This window comes from Monodelphis domestica, chromosome X (genome assembly GCF_027887165.1).
Source record: "Monodelphis domestica isolate mMonDom1 chromosome X, mMonDom1.pri, whole genome shotgun sequence".
NCBI classification, from domain to species: domain Eukaryota; kingdom Metazoa; phylum Chordata; class Mammalia; order Didelphimorphia; family Didelphidae; genus Monodelphis; species Monodelphis domestica.
In genome coordinates, this window is record NC_077235.1 from 35853037 (window position 1) to 35868245 (window position 15209).

General features: G+C 47.5%; 1 long non-coding RNA gene across 4 annotated transcripts in view; it reads left to right on the top strand.

Moving 5' to 3' along the window:
- Positions 1–15209, top strand: part of LOC130456130 (uncharacterized) — a 93034-nt gene that overhangs the window by 53678 nt on the left and 24147 nt on the right. The gene's annotated exons all lie outside the window — the stretch shown is intronic.

The window sequence follows — 15209 nt, forward strand, 5'->3', positions numbered from 1 at the left end:
GAGACAGAGATAACAGAGAGATAACAGAGAGATAAAAGACAAAGAAAGACAAACAGATGGGTGGCCAGAGACAGAGACAGTGAGAGACAGAGACAGTGAGACAGAGATGGAGACAGAGACAGAGACAAAGGATAGATATAGGGGAGGGCAGAGACAGAGAGATAACAGAGACATAACAGAGAGACAGAAGACAAAGAATGGCAAACAGATGGGTGGCCAGAGACAGAGACACTGAGACAGAAATGGAGACAGACACAGAGACAGAGACAGAGGGAGAGACAAAGGGGAGGACAGAGACCGAGAGATAACAGAGAGATAACAGAGAGACCGAACACAAAGAAAGACAAACAGATGGGTGGCCAGAGACAGAGACAGTGATAGACAGAGACACTGAGACAGAGACAGAGACAGAGTCCGAGGGAAGGACAGAGACAGAGAGATAACTGAGAGTCAGAAGACAAAGAATGACAAACAGATGGGTCGCCAGAGACAGAGACAGTGAGAGACAGAGATGGAGACAAAGACATAGACAAAGGGGGAGACGTAGGGGAGGGCAGAGACAGAGAGATAACAGAGAGACAGAAGACAAAGAATGACAAAAAGATGAATGGCCAGAGACAGAGACAGTGAGAGACAGAGACACTGAGATAGAGACAGAGACAGAGGGAAGGACAGAGACAGAGAGATAACAGAGAGACAGAAGACAAAGAATGGCAAACAGATGAATGGCCAGAGACAGAGACAGTGAGACAGAGATGGAGACAGAGACAGAGACAGAGACAGAGGGAAGGACAGAGACAGAGAGATAACAGAGAGACAGAAGACAAATAATGGCAAACAGATGAATGGCCAGAGACAGAGACAGTGAGACAGAGATGGAGACAGAGACAGAGACAAAGGGGAGACATAGGGGAGTTGAGAGATAGAGAGATAACAGAGAGATAACAGAGAGATAAAAGACAAAGAATGACAAACAGATGAATGGCCAGAGACAGAGACAGTGAGAGACAGAGACACTGAGACAGAGATGTAGACAGAGACAGAGGCAAAGGGGGAGATATAGGGGAGGGCAGAGACAGAGAGATAACAGAGAGATAACAAAGAGACAGAAGACAAAGAATGACAAATAGATGAAAGGCAAGAGACAGAGACAGTGAGACAGAGATGGAGACAGAGACAGAGACAGAGACAAAGGGGAGACATAGGGGAGGTGAGAGACAGAGAGATAACAGAGAGATAACAGAGAGATAAAAGACAAAGAATGACAAACAGATGAATGGCCAGAGAGAGAGACAATGAGAGACAGAGACACTGAGACAGAGATGGAGACAGAGACAGAGACAGAGACAGAGGGGGAGACGTAGGGGAGGTCAGAGACAGAGAGATAAGAGAAAGACAGAAGACAAAGAATGGCAAACAGATGGGTGGCCAGAGACAGAGACAGTGAGAGACAGAGACACTGAGACAGAGATGGAGACAGAGACAGAGACAGAGACAGAGACAGAGGGGGAGACTTAGGAGAAGTCAGAGACAGAGAGATAACAGAGATATAACAGGGAGACAGAAGACAATGAATGGCAAACAGATGGGTGGCCAGAGACAGAGACAGTGAGAGACAGAGACACTGAGACAGAGATGGAGACAGAGACAGAGACAGAGACAGAGGGAAGGACAGAGACAGAGAGATAACAGAGAGACAGAAGACAAAGAATGGCAAACAGATGGGTGGCTAGAGACAGAGACACTGAGACAGAGACATTGAGACAGAGATGGAGACAGAGACAGAGACAGAGACAGAGGGAGAGAGGAAGGGGAGGACAGAGACAGAGAGATAACAGAGAGATAACAGAGAGACAGAAGACAAAGAATGGCAAACAGATTGGTGGCCAGAGACAGAGACACTGAGACAGAGATGGAGAGAGAGACAGAGACAGAGACAAAGGGGAGACATAGGGGAGGACAGAGACCAAAAGATAACAGAGAGATAACAGAGAGACAGAACACAAAGAAAGACAAACAGATGGTTGGCCAGAGACAGAGACAGTGAGACAGAGATGGAGACAGAGACAGAGACAGAGACAGTGAGACAGAGATGGAGACAGAGACAGAGACAGAGACAAAGGGGGAGATATAGGGGAGAGCAGAGACAGAGAGTTAACAGAGAGATAACAGAGAGACCGAAGACAAAGAATGACAAACAGAAGAATGGCCAGAGACAGAGACAATGAGAGACAGATACACTGAGACAGAGATGGAGACAGAGACAGAGACAGAGATTGAGACAGAGGGAAGGACAGAGACCGAGAGATAACAGAGAGATAACAGAGTGACAGAACACAAAGAAAGACAAAGAGATGGGTGTCCAGAGACAGAGACAGTGATAGACAGAGACACTGAGACAGAGATGGAGACAGAGACAGAGGCAAAGGGGGAGATGTAGGGGAGGGCAGAGACAGAGAGATAACAGAGAGATAACAGAGAGACAGAACACAAAGAATGGGAAACAGATGGGTGGCCAGAGACAGAGACAGTGAGAGACAGAGACAGAGACAGAGGGAAGGACAGAGACAGAGAGATAACAGAGAGATAACAGAGAGACAGAAGACAAAGAAAGACAAACAGATGGTTGGCCAGAGACAGAGACAGTGAGACAGAGATTGAGACAGAGACAGAGACAGAGACAAAGGGGGAGATATAGGGGAGGGCAGAGCCAGAGAAATAACAGAGAGATAACAGAGAGATAAAAGACAAAGACAAACAGATGGGTGGCCAGAGACAGAGACAGTGAGAGACAGAGACAGTGAGACAGAGATGGAGACAGAGACAGAGACAAAGGATAGACATAGGGGAGGGCAGAGACAGAGAGATAACAGAGACATAACAGAGAGACAGAAGACAAAGAATGGCAAACAGATGGGTGGCCAGAGACAGAGACACTGAGACAGAAATGGAGACAGACACAGAGACAGAGACAGAGGGAGAGACAAAGGGGAGGACAGAGACCGAGAGATAACAGAGAGATAACAGAGAGACCGAACACAAAGAAAGACAAACAGATGGGTGGCCAGAGACAGAGACAGTGATAGACAGAGACACTGAGACAGAGACAGAGACAGAGTCCGAGGGAAGGACAGAGACAGAGAGATAACAGAGAGACAGAAGACAAAAATGACAAACAGATGGGTGGCCATAGACAGAGACAGTGAGAGACAGAGACACTGAGACAGAGATGGAGACAGAGACAGAGACAGAGACAGAGGTAAGGTCAGAGACAGAGAGATAACTGAGAGTCAGAAGACAAAGAATGACAAACAGATGGGTCGCCAGAGACAGAGACAGTGAGAGACAGAGATGGAGACAAAGACATAGACAAAGGGGGAGACGTAGGGGAGGGCAGAGACAGAGAGATAACAGAGAGACAGAAGACAAAGAATGACAAAATGATGAATGGCCAGAGACAGAGACAGTGAGAGACAGAGACACTGAGACAGAGACAGAGACAGAGGGAAGGACAGAGACAGAGAGATAACAGAGAGACAGAAGACAAAGAATGGCAAACAGATGAATGGCCAGAGACAGAGACAGTGAGACAGAGATGGAGACAGAGACAGAGACAGAGACAGAGGGAAGGACAGAGACAGAGAGATAACAGAGAGACAGAAGACAAAGAATGGCAAACAGATGAATGGCCAGAGACAGAGACAGTGAGACAGAGATGGAGACAGAGACAGAGACAAAGGGGAGACATAGGGGAGTTGAGAGATAGAGAGATAACAGAGAGATAACAGAGAGATAAAAGACAAAGAATGACAAACAGATGAATGGCCAGAGACAGAGACAGTGAGAGACAGAGACACTGAGACAGAGATGTAGACAGAGACAGAGGCAAAGGGGGAGATATAGGGGAGGGCAGAGACAGAGAGATAACAGAGAGATAACAGAGAGACAGAAGACAAAGAATGACAAATAGATGAAAGGCAAGAGACAGAGACAGTGAGACAGAGATGGAGACAGAGACAGAGACAGAGACAAAGGGGAGACATAGGGGAGGTGAGAGACAGAGAGATAACAGAGAGATAACAGAGAGATAAAAGACAAAGAATGACAAACAGATGAATGGCCAGAGAGAGAGACAATGAGAGACAGAGACACTGAGACAGAGATGGAGACAGAGACAGAGACAGAGACAGAGGGGGAGACGTAGGGGAGGTCAGAGACAGAGAGATAAGAGAAAGACAGAAGACAAAGAATGGCAAACAGATGGGTGGCCAGAGACAGAGACAGTGAGAGACAGAGACACTGAGACAGAGATGGAGACAGAGACAGAGACAGAGACAGAGACAGAGGGGGAGACTTAGGAGAAGTCAGAGACAGAGAGATAACAGAGATATAACAGGGAGTCAGAAGACAATGAATGGCAAACAGATGGGTGGCCAGAGACAGAGACAGTGAGAGACAGAGACACTGAGACAGAGATGGAGACAGAGACAGAGACAGAGACAGAGGGAAGGACAGAGACAGAGAGATAACAGAGAGATAACAGAGAGACAGCAGACAAAGAAGGGCAAACTGATGAGCGGCTAGAGACAGAGACAGTGAGAGACAGAGACACTGAGACAGAGATGGAGACTGAGACAAAGGGGGAGACGTAGGGGAGTTCAGAGACTGAGAGATAACAGAGAGATAACAGAGAGACAGAACACAAAAAAGACAAACAGATGGGTGGCCAGAGACAGAGACAGTGAGAGACAGAGACACTTAGACAGAGATGGAGACAGAGACAGAGACAGAGACAGAGGGAAGGACAGAGACAGAGAGATATCAGAGAGACAGAAAACAAAGAATGGCAAACAGATGAATGGCCAGAGACAGAGACAGTGAGACAGAGATGGAGACAGAGACAGAGACAAAGGATAGACATAGGGGAGGGCAGAGACAGAGAGATAACAGAGACATAACAGAGAGACGGAAGACAAAGAATGACAAACAGATGGGTGGCCATAGACAGAGACAGTGAGAGACAGAGACACTGAGACAGAGATGGAGACAGAGACAGAGACAGAGACAGAGGTAAGGTCAGAGACAGAGAGATAACTGAGAGTCAGAAGACAAAGAATGACAAACACATGAATGGCCAGAGACAGAGACAGTGAGAGACAGAGACATTGAGACAGAGACAGAGACAGAGACAGAGGGAAGGACAGAGACAGAGAGATAACAGAGAGACAGAAGACAAATAATGGCAAACAGATGAATGGCCAGAGACAGAGACAGTGAGACAGAGATGGAGACAGAGACAGAGACAAAACGGAGACATAGGGGAGTTGAGAGATAGAAAGATAACAGAGAGATAACAGAGAGATAAAAGACAAAGAATGACAAACAGATGAATGGCCAGAGACAGAGACAGTGAGAGACAGAGACACTGAGACAGAGATGTAGACAGAGACAGAGGCAAAGGGGGAGATATAGGGGAGGGCAGAGACAGAGAGATAACAGAGAGATAACAGAGAGACAGAAGACAAAGAATGACAAATAGATGAAAGGCAAGAGACAGAGACAGTGAGACAGAGATGGAGACAGAGACAGAGACAGAGACAAAGGGGAGACATAGGGGAGGTGAGAGACAGAGAGATAACAGAGAGATAAAAGACAAAGAATGACAAACAGATGAATGGCCAGAGAGAGAGACAATGAGAGACAGAGACACTGAGACAGAGATGGAGACAGAGACAGAGACAGAGACAGAGGGAGAGACGAAGGGGAGGACAGAGACCAAGAGATAACAGAGAGATAACAGAGAGACAGAACACAAAGAAAGACAAAGAGATGGGTGTCCAGAGACAGAGACAGTGAGAGACAGATACACTGAGACAGAGATGGAGACAGAGACAGAGTCAAAGGGGGAGATGTAGGGGAGGTTAGAGACAGAGAGATAACAGAGATGTAACAGAGAGACAGAACACAAAGAAAGACAAACAGATAGGTGGTCAGAGACAGAGAGATAACAGAGAGATAACAGAGAGACAGAAGATAAAGAATGGCAAACAGATGGGTGGCCAGAGACAGAGACAGTGAGAGACAGAGACACTGAGACAGAGATGGAGACAGAGACAGAGACAGAGATAGAGACAGAGGGAAGGACAGAGACAGAGAGATAACAGAGAGACAGAAGACAAAGAATGGCAAACAGATGGGTGGCCAGAGACAGAGACACTGAGACAGAGACATTGAGACAGAGATGGAGACAGAGACAGAGACAGAGACAGAGGGAGAGAGGAAGGGGAGGACAGAGACAGAGAGATAACAGAGAGATAACAGAGAGACAGAAGACAAAGAATGGCAAAGAGATGGGTGGCCAGAGACAAAGACAGTGAGAGACAGAGACACTGAGACAGAGATGGAGACAGAGACAGAGACAGAGACAGAGACAGAGGGAGAGAGGACGGGGAGGACAGAGACAGAGAGATAACAGAGAGGCAGAACACAAAGAAAGACAAACAGATGGTTGGCCAGAGACAGAGACAGTGAGAGACAGAGACACACAGACAGAGATGGAGACAGAGACAGAGACAGAGGGAGAGACGAAGGGGAGGACAGAGACAGAGAGATAATAGAGAGACAGAAGATTAGGAAAGACAAACAGATGGGTGGCCAGAGACAGAGACCCTGAGACAGAGATGGAGACAGAGACATAGACAGAGGGAAGGACAGAGACAGAGAGATAACAGAGAGACAGAAGACAAAGAATGACAAACAGATGGGTGGCCAGAGACAGAGACAATGAGAGACAGAGACACTGAGACAGAGATGGAGACAGAGACAGAGACAGAGACAGAGACAGAGGGAGAGAGGAAGGGGACAACAGAGACAGAGAGATAACAGAGAGATAACAGAGAGACAGAACACAAAGAAAGACAAACAGATGGGTGGCCAGAGACAGAGACAGTGTGAGACAGCTACACTGAGAAAGAGATGGAGACAGACACAGAGACAGAGACAAAGACAGAGACAGAGGGAGAGACGAAGGGGAGGACAGAGACAGAGAGATAATAAAGAGACAGAAGATGAGGAAAGACAAACAGATAGGTGGCCAGAGACAGAGACAATGAGAGACAGAGACACTGAGACAGAGATGGAGTCAGAGACAGAAACAAAGGGGGAGACATAGGGGAGGTCAGAGACAGAGAGATAACAGAGAGATAACAGGGAGGCAGAAGACAAAGAATGCAAAACAGATGGGTGGCCAGAGACAGAGACAGTGAGAGACAGAGACACTGAGACAGAGATGTAGACAGAGGGAGAGAAGAAGGGGAGGACAGAGACCGAGAGATAATAGAGAGATAACAGAGAGACAGAACACAAAGAAAGACAAACAGATGGGTGGCCAGAGACAGACACAGTGAGAGACAGAGACACTGAGACAGAGATGGAGACAGAGACAGAGATGGAGACAGAGTCAGAGGGAGAGAAGAAGCAGAGGACAGAGACAGAGAGATAATAGAGAGACAGAAGATGAGGAAAGACAAACAGATGGGTGGCCAGAGACAGAGACCCTGAGACAGAGATGGAGACAGAGACAGAGACAAAGGGGGAGACGTATGGGAGGTCAGAAACAGAGAGATAACGGAGAGATAACAGAGAGACAGCAGACAAAGAAGGGCAAACAGATGAACGGCTAGAGACAGAGACAGTGAGAGACAGAGACACTGAGACAGAGATGGAGACAGAGACAGAGACAGAGACAAAGGGGGAGACTTAGGGGAGGACAGAGACAGAGAGATAACAGAGAGATAACAGAGAGACAGAAGACAAAGAATGGCAAACAGATGGGTGGCCAGAGACAGAGACACTGAGACAGAGATGGAGAGAGAGACAGAGACAGAGACAAGGGGGAGACATAGGGGAGTTCAGAGACAGAGAGATAACAGAGAGATAACAGAGAGACAGAACACAAAGGAAGACAAACAGATGGGTGGCCAGAGACAGAGACAATGAGAGACAGAGACCCTGCTACAGAGAAGGAGACAGAGACAGAGAGAAAGGGAAAATGAAGGGGAGTTCAGAGACAGAGAGATAACAGAGAGACAGAAGACAAAGAATGGCAAACAGATGGGTGGCCAGAGACAGAGACACTGAGACAGAGATGGAGACAGACACAGAGACAGAGACAGAGGGAGAGACAAAGGGGAGGACAGAGACCGAGAGATAACAGAGAGATAACAGAGAGACCGAACACAAAGAAAGACAAACAGATGGGTGGCCAGAGACAGAGACAGTGAGAGACAGAGGCACTGAGACAGAGACAGAGACAGAGATAGAGACAAAGGGGGAGACCTAGAGGAGGTCAGAGACATAGAGATAACAGAGAGATAACAGAGAGACAGAAGACAAAGAATGGCAAACAGATGGGTGGCCAGAGACAATGAGAGACAGAGACACTGAGACAGAGATGGAGACAGAGACAGAGACAGAGGTAAGGTCAGAGACAGAGAGATAACTGAGAGACAGAAGACAAAGGATGACAAACAGATGGGTGGCCAGAGACAGAGACAGTGAGAGACAGAGATGGAGACAAAGACAGAGACAAAGGGGGAGACGTAGGGGAGGGCAGAGACAGAGAGATAACAGAGAGACAGAAGACAAAGAATGACAAAAAGATGAATGGCCAGAGACAGAGACAGTGAGAGACAGAGATGGAGACAAAGACAGAGACAAAGGGGGAGACGTAGGGGAGGGCAGAGACAGAGAGATAACAGAGAGACAGAAGACAAAGAATGACAAAAAGATGAATGGCCAGAGACAGAGACAGTGAGAGACAGAGACACTGAGACAGAGACAGAGACAGAGACAAAGGGGAGACATAGGGGAGTTGAGAGATAGAGAGATAACAGAGAGATAACAGAGAGATAAAAGACAAAGAATGACAAACAGATGAATGGCCAGAGACAGAGACAGTGAGAGACAGAGACACTGAGACAGAGATGTAGACAGAGACAGAGGCAAAGGTGGAGATATAGGGGAGGGCAGAGACAGAGAGTTAACAGAGAGATAACAGAGAGACAGAAGACAAAGAAAGACAAACAGATATTTGGCCAGAGACAGAGACAGTGAGACAGAGATGGAGACAGGGACAGGGACAGAGACAAAGGGGGAGATATAGGGGAGGGCAGAGACAGAGAGTTAACAGAGAGATAACAGAGAGACAGAAGACAAAGAATGACAAACAGATGAAAGGCAAGAGACAGAGACAGTGAGACAGAGATAGAGGCAGAGACAGAGACAAAGTGGATACATAGGGGAGGTGAGAGACAGAGAGATAACAGAGAGATAACAGAGAGATAAAAGACAAAGAATGACAAACAGATGAATGGCCAGAGAGAGAGACAATGAGAGACAGAGACACTGAGACAGAGATGGAGACAGAGACAGAGACAGAGACAGAGACCGAGAGATAACAAAGAGATAACAGAGAGACAGAACACAAAGAAAGACAAAGAGATGGGTGTCCGGAGACAGAGACTGTGAGAGACAGAGACACTGAGACAGAGATGGAGACAGAGACAGAGGCAAAGAGGGAGATATAGGGGAGGGCAGAGACAGAGAGATAACAGAGAGATAACAGAGAGACAGAAGACAAAGAATGGCAAACAAATGGGTAGCCAGAGACAGAGACAGTGATAGACAGAGACACTGAGACAGAGATGGAGACAGAGACAGAGGCAAAGGGGGAGATGTAGGGGAGGACAGAGACCGAGAGATAACAGAGAGATAACAGAGAGACAGAACACAAAGAAAGACAAACAGATAGGTGGCCAGAGACAGAGAGATAACAGAGAGAGAACAGAGAGACAGAAGACAAAGAATGGCAAACAGATGGGTGGCCAGAGACAGAGACAGTGAGTGACAGAGACACTGAGACAGAGATGGAGATAGAGACAGAGACGGAGACAGAGTCAGACGGAGAGACTAAGGGGAGGACAGAGACCGAGAGATAACAGAGAGATAACAGAGAGACAGAACACAAAGAAAGACAAACAGATGGGTGGCCAGAGACAGAGACAGTGAGAGACAGAGACACTGAGACAGAGATGATGACAGAGACATAGACAAATGGGGAGATATAGGGGAGGTCAGAGACAGAGAGATAATAGAGAGACAGAAGACAGAGGTAGACAGATGGTTGGGCAGAGATAGATACAATGGGAAAGAGACACTGAGACACAGACAGAGACAGAGAGGGAGAAGGAGGGAAGGACAGAGACAGAGATAACATAGAGAGACAAAGAGATGAATGGCCAGAGACAGAGACAATGAGAGACAGAGACACTGAGACAGAGATGGAGACAGAGACAGAGACAGGGACAGAGCGGGAGATGTATGGAAGGACAGGGACAGAGAGACAGAGAGATAACAGAGAGACAGAAGACAGAGGGAGACAAACAGATGGTTGGGCAGAGACAGATACAATGGGAAAGAGACAATGAGACAGAGATGGAGACAGAGACAGAGACAGAGATGGAGAAGGAGGGAAGGACAGAGACAGAGATAACATAGAGAGACAAAGAGATGAATGGCCAGAGACAGAGGCAATGAGAGACAGACACTGAGACAGAGATGGAGGCAGAGACAGAGACAGAGGGAGAGAGGAAGGGGAGGACAGAGACAGAGAGATAACAGAGAGATAACAGAGAGACAGAAGACAAAGAATGGCAAACAGATGGGTGGCCAGAGACAGAGACAGTGAGAGACAGAGACACTGAGACAGAGATGGAGACAGAGAGCAATAAAGTGGTGGGGAAAGAGACAGACAGACAGAATGACCGAAACAGAGGCAGAATAGGGGAGGTAGGGATGAAGTCAAAGACAGAGACAGAGAATGTTTGAAGGAATAATAGAGGAAGAGCAGGGAGGGAGGGCAGGAGAGACATAGAAAGGCTGACAGGGACAGAGATAGAGAAAGACAGGAGGAAGGAAGGGGGAGACAGACTGGACAGATCAGACAGACAGAGACTGGCACAGAGACTGAGTAAAGTTGGGGAAGAGAGAGAGAGACAGAGGGACAGAGAAAGAGGAAGAGGGAGGGAAACTGAGGGAGAGAGTGAAAGAGACAGAGAAAAAGAGACAGAGATAGACAGAGTCCAAGAGAAACAGAGAGGGAGAAGAGACAGAGAAATAGTGGGGTGACAGAGACAGAAATGCTGAGACAGAGACAGAGAGGGGAAGGAGGGAAGGAGACAGACAGAGGCAGAGAGAAAGGGAGAGACAGAGAGACATACACAGAGAGAAACAAATGGAAGCTGACAGACGAATAGGAGATAGAGAAATAGAGAGATGAGGGAGAGAAAGAGTGGGAGACAGAGACGAAGAGAGATGGGGATGGGGGGATAGAAACCAAAACAGAGAAAGAGAGGGGGAGAGGGGAGATACAGAGAAGGGGAAGGGGGGAAATGAGGGAGAAAGAGAAACAAAGACTGATAGAGAGACAGAAGTAGAGGAACAGAGGGAAACAGACTCAGACAAAGAGAAAGGATGGGGGGAAAGAGGAGACAGAGAGAGATGGGGGGAGAGAGATACAAGAGAGACCAAGATAGACAGTCTGAGACAGAGATGCACATAGACAGAGACACAAAGGCAGGGAGGAATGGGAGGACAGAGAGAAAGAGAGATACAGAGAGAGCAAGGGAGGGAAAGAGAGAGGGAGACAGAGAGACAGTCAGAGAGACAGAGACAGAGAGAGGAAGAGGGAAATAGAGATGGAAATAGATAAAGAGGTGGGGGGGGGAAGAGACAGCTAGAAAGACAAAAACAGAAAGGCGAGGTGAGGGGAAGTAGGGAGGAAGACAGAGACAGAGACAGAGACAGATATAGGCAGAGACAGGAATAGAAAAATAGAGAGGAAGAGACAGCTGTTGAGGGGAGATGGAGAGACACACAGAGAGATGCAGATACTGAAACAGAAACTGAGACAGAGGCAGAGAAAGACAGGAGGAAGGAAGGGGGAGTCAGATAGACCAGACAGACAGAGACTGGCACAGGGACCAAGTGGGGTTAGGGAGGAGAGAGAGGCAGACAGACAGACACAGAGAGACAGACAGAGACAGAGAGAGAGAGAGAGAGGGAGGGAAGGAGGGAGAGAGGGAAAGAAGGGGGGAGGGAAGGAGAGACAGAGAAAGACTGACAGAGGCTGAGACAAGGACAGACAGAGACAGAAACAGTGACAGAGAGAGGAAGAGAGAGAGACAGAGGGACAGAGAAAGAGGGAGAGGGAGGGAAACTGAGAGAAAGAGAGACAGAGAGAAAGAGATAGAGACTAAGAGACAAAGAGGGAGATAGAGAGTGGGGAGAGAAAGAGGGAGGGTGACAAAGAAAGAGAGGGGAGGAAAGAGAGACAGAAAGAAAGACAGAGACAGAGAAGGACACAGAGAGACAGAAATGGAATTGGGGAGAGAGAGATACACAGAGAGAGGGGTAGGGAGACAGAGACAGAGAGACAGAGATTGAGACTAAGATGGCCATAGACAGAGAGACAAAGAGAAAGGCTGAGACAGAGAGAAGTAGATAGAGATTGAGATACACAGAGAAAGGGAGAGAGAGAAAGAGAAAGGGAGGGAGGGAGGGAGAGAGAGAGAGAGAGAGAGAGAGAGAGAGAGAGAGAGAGAGAGAGAGAGAGAGAGAGAGAGAGAGAGAGAGAGACGCCGAGATAGACAGTCTAAGACAGAGATGCACATAGACAGATAAAGACGGGGGTGGGGGTGGGGGGGACAGAGAGAAAGAGATACAGAGAGAGAGGTAGGGAAAGAGGGGAGACAGTCAGAGAGACAGAGACAGAGAAAAGAAGAGAGAGGGACAGAGGGACAGAGAGACAGAGAAAGGGAGGGAAGGAGGAAGAGTGGGAGAGAAGGAGGAGGGAGAGAGAGAGGCAGAGAAAGAGATCAGAGGGAGACAGAGGTAGAGAGAGGAGGGGACAGAGATAAAGACAGAGACTGAGATACACAGAGAGATTGAGAGAGAAAACAGAGACAGAGAAACAGAGACAGAAAGACAAAGACAGAGACAGTGAGAGACAAGAGGGAGATGAAGACAGAGGAAAGGAGAGGGAGACAGAGAGACAGAGACAAAGAGAGACAAGGGGGAGGCAGAAACAGAGGGAGACAGAGACAGGGAGACACAGAAATGGGGGAGAGAGACAGAGGCTGACAGAGACAGAAAAGACAAAAAGACAGAGACAAAGAGACAGAGACAGAGGGAGACAGAGACAGAGACAAAGAAATAGGGAGAGACAGAGAGAGAGGAACAGAGAGACAGAGGAACAGAGATAGAGACAGAGACTGGACAGATAGAGACAGAGGTGGGGAGAGAGACAGAGGATGACAGAGACAGAAAGAACAAAAAAGAGAGGGAAGGAGAAATTGAGACAGAGACAGACAGAGACAAAGATAGAATCAAGATCGAGGAGGAGACAGAGGTTGAGAGAGGGGGAGACAAAGTCAAAGACAGAGACTGAAACTGAGACAGAAAGACAAAGACAGAGAGAAAGGGAGAAATAGAGGCAAAGAGAAAGAGGGTGAGACAGAGATAGAGAGAAAAAGACAAGAGAGAGAAATAGGGAGAGAGATACAGAGAGAAAGAGACAGACAGACAAAGATAGAGATGGAGAAAGGGGGAAAGAGACAGAGACAAAGAGTGATGGAGACTGAGAAATAGGGAGGGACAAAGAGAAAAAAACAAAGAGAGACAGAGGGACATATAGAGAGACAGACAGGGACACAGAGGGAGAAACAGAGACAGAGACAAAGTTGGAGAGAGAGACAGACTGAGACAGGGACTGAGACAGAGAAAGAAAGACTGAGACAGAGGGAGAGAGAAAAAGACAGAGAAAGAGACAGAATGGCAGACAGAGACTGGCAGAGACAGACAGTGAGAGAGACAGAGAAAGAGAGAGATTGAAAGAGAGAGACACAGAGATAAAAAAGAGAGATGCAGAGACAGACAGAAAGACAGAAACAGAGAGACAGAGAGATGGGGAGAGATAGAGAGGGGCTAACAGACAGAAAGAGAGCAAAACAGAGAGGGAAGGAGAAATAGAGAGACAAGAGACAAAGAAAGAGAGACAAAGAGTCAAGGGGGGAGAGAGAGGCAGAGAAAGAGACAGAGAGAGACAGAGGTAGAGAGAGGAGGAGGCAGAGACAAAGACAGAGACTGAGATACACAGAGAGATTGAGAGAGAAAATAGAGACAGAAAGACAAAGACAGAGACAGAGAGAGACAAGGGGGGAGATGAAGACAGGAAGGGAGAGGGAGACAGAGAGACAGAGACAGACAGAGACAGACAGAGACAAAGAGACAAGGGGAGACAGAGACAGAGGGAGACAGAGACTTAAGAGAGAGACAAGGGGGATACAGAGACAGAGGAAGAGAGAGGGAGACAGAGGGAGAGAGAGACAGAGACAGAGAGACACAGAAACAGGGGGAGAGAAAGAGAAGCAGAGGCTGACAGAGACAGAAAAAGACAAAAAGACAGAGACAAAGAGTCAGAGACAGAGACAGACAGAGACTGACAAAGAGAGATGGAGAAGAGGGAAAGAGGCAGACAGAGACAGAGACAGTGACTGAGCCTGAGACAGAGAAATAGGGAGAGACAGAGAGAGAAAAAAAAAGAGACAGAGGAACAGAGATAGAGAGACAGAGACTGAACAGACAGACAGACAGACAGACAGACAGAGACACAGATGGAGAAATAGAGATAGAGACAGAGGTGGGGAGAGAGAGGATGACGGAGACAGAAAGAACAAATAGAGAGAGATAGAGACAGAAACCAAGACAGACAGAGACAAAGATAGAGTCAAGAGGGTAGAGGGAGACAGAGGGGGAGACAAAGACAAAGACAGACTGAGACACACAGAGAGACTGAGACAAAGACTGAGACAGAGATAGAGATATAGAGAAAGATATAGAAAGATATAGAGAGATAGACTGAGACAGGGACTGAGACAGAGAAAGAAAGACTGAGACAGAGGGAGAGAGAAAAAGACAAAGAGTCAGAGATAAAGAGACAGAGACTGGCAGAGACATATAGTAAGAGACAGAAAAAGAGAGATTTAGAGAGATAGACAGAAAGCTAGAAAGAGAGAGACAGAGAGATGGGGAGAGAAAAAGAGATAGAGACACAGAGGCTGACAGAGAGCAAAAAAGAGAGGGACGGAGAA